Source organism: Etheostoma spectabile, chromosome 12, assembly GCF_008692095.1.
Source record: "Etheostoma spectabile isolate EspeVRDwgs_2016 chromosome 12, UIUC_Espe_1.0, whole genome shotgun sequence".
Taxonomy (NCBI): domain Eukaryota; kingdom Metazoa; phylum Chordata; class Actinopteri; order Perciformes; family Percidae; genus Etheostoma; species Etheostoma spectabile.
The window spans coordinates 32,115,637-32,121,655 of NC_045744.1; the positions used below are offsets into that span (position 1 = coordinate 32,115,637).

The following is a 6,019-nucleotide window of genomic DNA, read 5'->3' on the forward strand; positions in this document are numbered from 1 at the left end:
TGAAACACAGCTTAGACGGGGATTTTGTTCGGCTTTTCACAAGTTTAAACAGCTAGCTAACTCTACGCAGCCGGACGTTAGCACAACAGCGTTAGCCTAGCCTGCAAGGTAACTAAACATTACAACTGCCTTTGGTGTTGCCTATGTATCCGTCCATGTTGTCAACTTCATACATGTGGCATTAGTGCACCTTTTGTACCATAACTGTAACCGCCTAGATCCCGCGTTCCCCAGCCTGCCTATGGTCCCAGTGGCTAGAAATGGCAATAGGTGTAAACCGAGCCCTGGGTATCTGCTCTGCCTTGAAAAATGACAACTTAGAGGCGATCGAATCTTGGCCTTTTAAGGTCTATATAAAGATACTTCAGATATGTTATTAGGGGACCACTAAGGTCTATATAAAAGCATCCAAACGCAAATGTCAGTGACCTTTAATCACATGAACCATCAAGGGTGTTATGTACAACAAAAGTGTTCTGGAGTTCAGCAAGGAAACCTGTCTGGTCCAGGTATTTATTGGCTTCTGGTGTAGGTCTTAGTAGAGTTATCTAAAGTCTGGTGAGTCTAGTAGGTGGTTACAATTCCCCAAATCCACAATTCGTTTTCACATTCATTTTTAAAGTCACAATTCAGTGCAAAACGGTAGGGTTCAGGTATACTGGTAAGACATATTGTCGTTTGGAAGTGTAAATTTGTCAGGTTTGGTCAAGTTCAGCTGTAATAGTTTTGTCTTCTGTTTCTCCCAACAACAGACAATGAGACTGCTGTGTACACACTTATGCAATGGTCATGGCTGACCAGCACAGGTAAGCATCAAACCAGACCGTACAGCATGTGCAATTTATTGCCGTTGCGACACTGATCCCAGCACTTGAGAAAATGGATGCAAGTCTCATTATGTCTATACTTTTTTTCTATAATTGTTTACCACTGATTTATAGTGAATTTGCGTTGTGTCTCCAGAGGAAATGACGTACTTGTTCCATCCTGTCTCTAAAAGGTCAGTGTCAGATTGCTGCTCAACTCCAAGTTTGATGTGAACTACGCCTTTGACGAGGTCAAGAGAAGTCTGCTACACATCGCTGCCAAGTAGAGCATACTCTGTTCTCATTTAAAAGTAGGCACACCCTTAAATTTGATATATTTAACAAAGTAGTAGGGAGGAAAATGTTTGAGGTGCAGTGCAGCCTTGTGCCAAGTAGTGGTGACAACACAGTAGACCTAGACCAGCCAATATTAGCTCTGAATCTGATATATGGGTATGGGTGTTGGCTGGGTAATATAGAAACAGTGTCTTCCTTAAATAGTGTCTAACAATGACTTTTTGCAGTAGATTTTTCAACTATAAAATGTCATGCTCATTGTTTTATAGAAAAGTATCAGTTGTATCATTGGCATTTTATGAATATCGGTATTTCTTCAGAAATCCAGTTGGTCGGGCTATGACATAGGGGGGATGCAGAGGTTGGGGGACCTTATTTGTGCTGCTCACATGGTTTCCATGCTAAAGGCATCCAAACACTTTGCTACAATGCTTCTGCTTTGAAAGGTGGATACTGTGTTTTTATTTGGTGCTAACACACCCGGGAAATCGTCGCCATCGTTCCGGTTGGGCCGATGGTGAGCCGTGTTTTTGTGGTGCGTCCTGCACCGTCGCCGCTCGTCGACCCTCGTCGGCTTTTTGGCCGATTCAACACTCTATAAGTCTATAATGGAGGACCAAGACTTTTGACCGGTAGTGTATTGACTTGTACAGGTATATTTATCTCAATAAACAAATGTCTTTTGAAAGATCTACATACCTACACATTAGTATAACAAATAGAATGATGTTCTGTACCATATAACACAAGACTCTCTCTCATTCCCTTACACTGTGGCTGGTGCAGTCTGAGCACTGAGCCTCCTAGCAAGCAAGTAGCTAGTAGCCAGCGGCCAGCCAGTAAATTAATAAAACGTAACAACTTAATGTTTCATCACGCACTGTGGTCACAGCGTAGGAAAGACGTCCTGGCAGGGAGTGAGGCAGAGGGACGCACGTTCGGTGCTGTCGTCGCTGATTTTGGCAAACGCGTTTATATAATCATAGCGATGGTTGGAATATCCGTTTCCTTTTTTGAATGATAAATAGATTACGTATAGATGCTGGCATGGGGAGTTATCCCTCTCATGCAAGCGCAGAACACAATCTTATACAAGGTCCAGTATTAAGTTCAAGCTCAAAGATTGTTGTTCCCATCAGTCATTTACACACAAAAAACACAGGAAAATGGGTAGGAAAAAACTTAGCTACCCTTTAAGGCTCATCAATAATGGAAGGGTCGTTTATCCAAATTGTTTAAAAAACTATTTTGGTGTCTATTTCTTTGGAAGTCCTCTCTAGTGAGATCTATGGGTATCCAAAGTAACTGGGACAGGGTTCTGGAAAGAGATGTAGTTTCAGTGGGAGGTGAGAGAGTAAATCTGGAAACATAGCTACCTTCTGGTGTTTATGAAACGGTTATACATTTTGAAAGCCATGCTAAATGAATTCTCTGTCACGTGTGAGCGGGGTGATTTGTGTGCATGCAGGACAGTTTGTCTGCCGAATCTTAGTTGCTCTGTGTTGTCGCTGTAAGCTGTGGGCAGTGGAGTGTCTGGTCTTGCTGCTGAAGAGAGGAGCCAACCCAAACTACCAGGACATCTCAGGTGTTACCCCTCTGCACCTCGCTGCTAGGAATGGGTATGAGCCTCATAGTACATACATTCTCTGTTTACAATTTTGTGTTTAGATATTCAAGGTCTTGTGACAATTGGTCCACTTTCAGACTGAAGAAGGGAAGATTTAGTCATCTTCCGGCCTTCAGCTGGCACATTGCTGCCTGTGAAACCCTGACAGGAATTTGGATCGCGTCATGCATGTGTGTGTGCATCAGGAAGTGAGCAGGGCAGTTGGCCACAACTACATTTGTGTGTGACACATGACACATCTGTGTTACTTCCGTGTCCATCAATAATGTCATTAGGCCCAAAAGGCTTTTTCCCAAGACGTCTGCGGAGACATTTTTTTCAAGGTCCAACCCAACCAAATGACTGAATTGATCCTATTGGTTGATAACACTTGGAAAGTCTAGCAGAGCTGCACAATCAAATCATTTATTTTTTGATTTATTAGGACTGCACATTAATCAACTTTTGGTAAATGCGCCAGTGTTAGCCAGTCGGAAAATTTTCAACTGTAGTTCTAGTTACCTAGAATGCATGTTTTTTATGGTGGGAGGAAACCGGACACCAGAGGAAACCCACGCAAACATCGGGAGGACATGCCCTGCCGGAACTCTGTCCAGATCGGGGATCTGCAGTGTTTAGTGGCTGTGAGGCAGCAGTGGCTAACCACTGAGCCACCGCGCTAGCCTTATTAGTCCCCCATTCAAGTAGCCGAGTGTCTAAACCGGAAGCAGCCGGCTCGGCTCTCTAATGCGCATCAAAGGTCCCACGACAGTGCAGATCATCAGGGTAAATCTATGCGTCGAAGATCAACTTTTTGGCTTAAAACGCGACTAAGCAACTCTCATACTGTAGGAATGAACCAGGGCTCCGCCTCAAATTCTGTATCCAAGTTTTTTTGTTTAAATACCATGGTGTGCATGCATGCGTCCTCGTGTGTGAGCATGAGACAAGCAAAATTGGGACCGCTCATTAAAAAAAGTCTCCATAGCGCTTCTAGAGGTTAAAACACCACGGATACCTTGAACTCCTCTCTAGGAATGCTGCCAGTGGGTTTTAGCGGGTGACAAGATTTTCTTTGTCCTGATATTGGCCCCTCACTGATCATTCCAGTAATTTGTACCATCCCAGACAACCTCCTTCAGTATAGAATTGACATGTGAGTGGACATTAGCTGACACTGCCATGCTCTGTAATCTGAGCACCCAGCTTCCATTGGCTAGCCAGACACAAATATCAGCAAATTGAGGGCCCAGTTTTGGGGCAAGGTGGGGGCTGGGGAGTGGCCTCGACCAACTGTCCCTTTGCTCGTTTGAAGCCGATCACCCAGTCTGTCTCTCATGGGCGGGCCAATTCTCTGGGCAGGCAAATCAGAGAAAGGGGAGGTAACCTGCCCCTTATGACCTCAAAAGAGGCAAGATTCCAGATCAGCCCATCTGAGCTTTAATTTTTCAAAGGCAGAGCAGGATACCCAGGGCTTTGTTTACACCATCACCATTTCTAGCCACTGGGGACCATAGGCAGGCTGGGGAAACGCATATTAATGTTAAAAAAACTCAAAGTGAAGTGCTGTAACCCCTTTCACAAAGAGATTCCGCAATAGCGCCGCAATGAAGGTCTGCTGTTATATCTGCTTTGCTCAATCACACTGAACTAAGCAAAGGTGGTGCAGTGCCGCCCCAGTGTGTGATTTCACATGGTATGCAGGCATTCCATGAACAAAAGAGGCACGCAGGAACGCTGTTTGTTACATTAGAACTGCCTGTGGGTCCACTTGTTTGAGTTTGAATTCATTTCACAGTCAAACAACAAAAAAGCAGAATTTACATCATTTTAGAAAAATAGAAGGTTGGTGTGTGTGTGTGTGTGTGTGTGTGTGTGTGTGTGTGTGTGTGTGTGTGTGTGTGTGTGTGTGTGTGTGTGGTGGTGTGTGTGTGTGTGTGTGTGTGGTGTGGGTGTGTGTGTGTGTGTTGTGTGTGTGTGTGTTGTGTGGTGTGTGTGTGTGTGTGTGTGGTGTAAAGCCCATGTTGCAAGTTAACCACCACTGTTGTTATTGGGTAAAAAAAGCATCAAGATAGTATATCATTTTTAAAAATGTCTCCCAATAGTTTTAAAAGTTAGTTTTTGGTCATTTTTGGTATTCGCGGGTTTATGGAGTCAATTCAGCGATGACGTCACAGGAGGGAGTTAAGTCTCAGCCTGGCACTAGAACTACGGTGACTGACTGGGATGAGGAAGAGGAGGAAAGGCCAGCAGCCGAATAATTACGAACCTGACAGACGTGAGAGGGCAAATGAGGAATTGTCAAGATTGTGGGAAAGTCTCCTTCATTTATCTCCTTTATTTAGCAACGCAGCAGTGCATACAATGACTTTACTTTTTACTGTCAGTGAATAGCAGCGAGTTTGGCCGGTGCGTGTGTGTGGCGGCGAAGCTGCGGTGGAGAGCGGGTGCTGTAGGGGACTGAACCTCCGGTCGGGAAGCTCGCCCCGCGATCAGCTGATCTGACGATGCCTAAATCCGTTTGTGACATTTCAGACCGGATCATGGTCCCCCCCCCAAAACATTAAAGTTTGGTTAAACAACAATGAACAGAGTGAAATTAACATATGTTTTTTTATTTGAGAAAAATCACTTTAAAATAAATCCATATGGAAGTTTTTAAGGAAGTTGGAGCAAAATCAATATTTATAGGATTACGATTAGCTGAGAACTCCATAAAACATGTTACCAGTATACTCAACGGTACAAGCATTTGTACAGCGTTGCATCCTTAAAAGTTTTTTTTAAAGCTTGTCCGAGTCCGTTGTGAGGTTGAAACACCACACCAGTCCAGGCTTTGGATGAATCACGGAGTTCAGACTCTTACACTGAGAATCTGAACTTTATTCCCCTGGTTGCAGACGCTCGCGCAGATGGAGCCGGCTTCCTCACCGACTCGTGGTAGGACGCGTCCCTCCAGGCCGCTGTGTGGTAGGAGCGTCCCTCAGGCCGTGTGGTAGGACGCGTCCCTCCAGGCCGCGCACACTCGGGCTACTCTTTATTAACGTAACGTCATGAATGAAAATAATGTCCAGGATCTTCAGGAAAGAAACGATATGCGTGTCTCCATTTCAAACATCACTGCAGGTTGATTGTGGGCAAAACGCGTCGTGGTTGCTTACCGAAACTTACTGCCAAGTTGCTGGCTGGTACCGCCGTTAGCTATATCCGCTAGCATCCGTACAGGCTAACTATAGCCAGTTAGCTTGTGTGGTAACGTAAAAAACCCCATCTTGTAGGAGCGATGCTACTATTTCATTAAATACAGTTT

General features: G+C 44.6%; 1 protein-coding gene across 2 annotated transcripts in view; it reads right to left on the reverse strand.

Moving 5' to 3' along the window:
• The window catches only part of hace1 (HECT domain and ankyrin repeat containing E3 ubiquitin protein ligase 1), a 52,395-nt gene that overhangs the window by 34,930 nt on the left and 11,446 nt on the right, over positions 1-6,019 (reverse strand). The window lies entirely within an intron of this gene.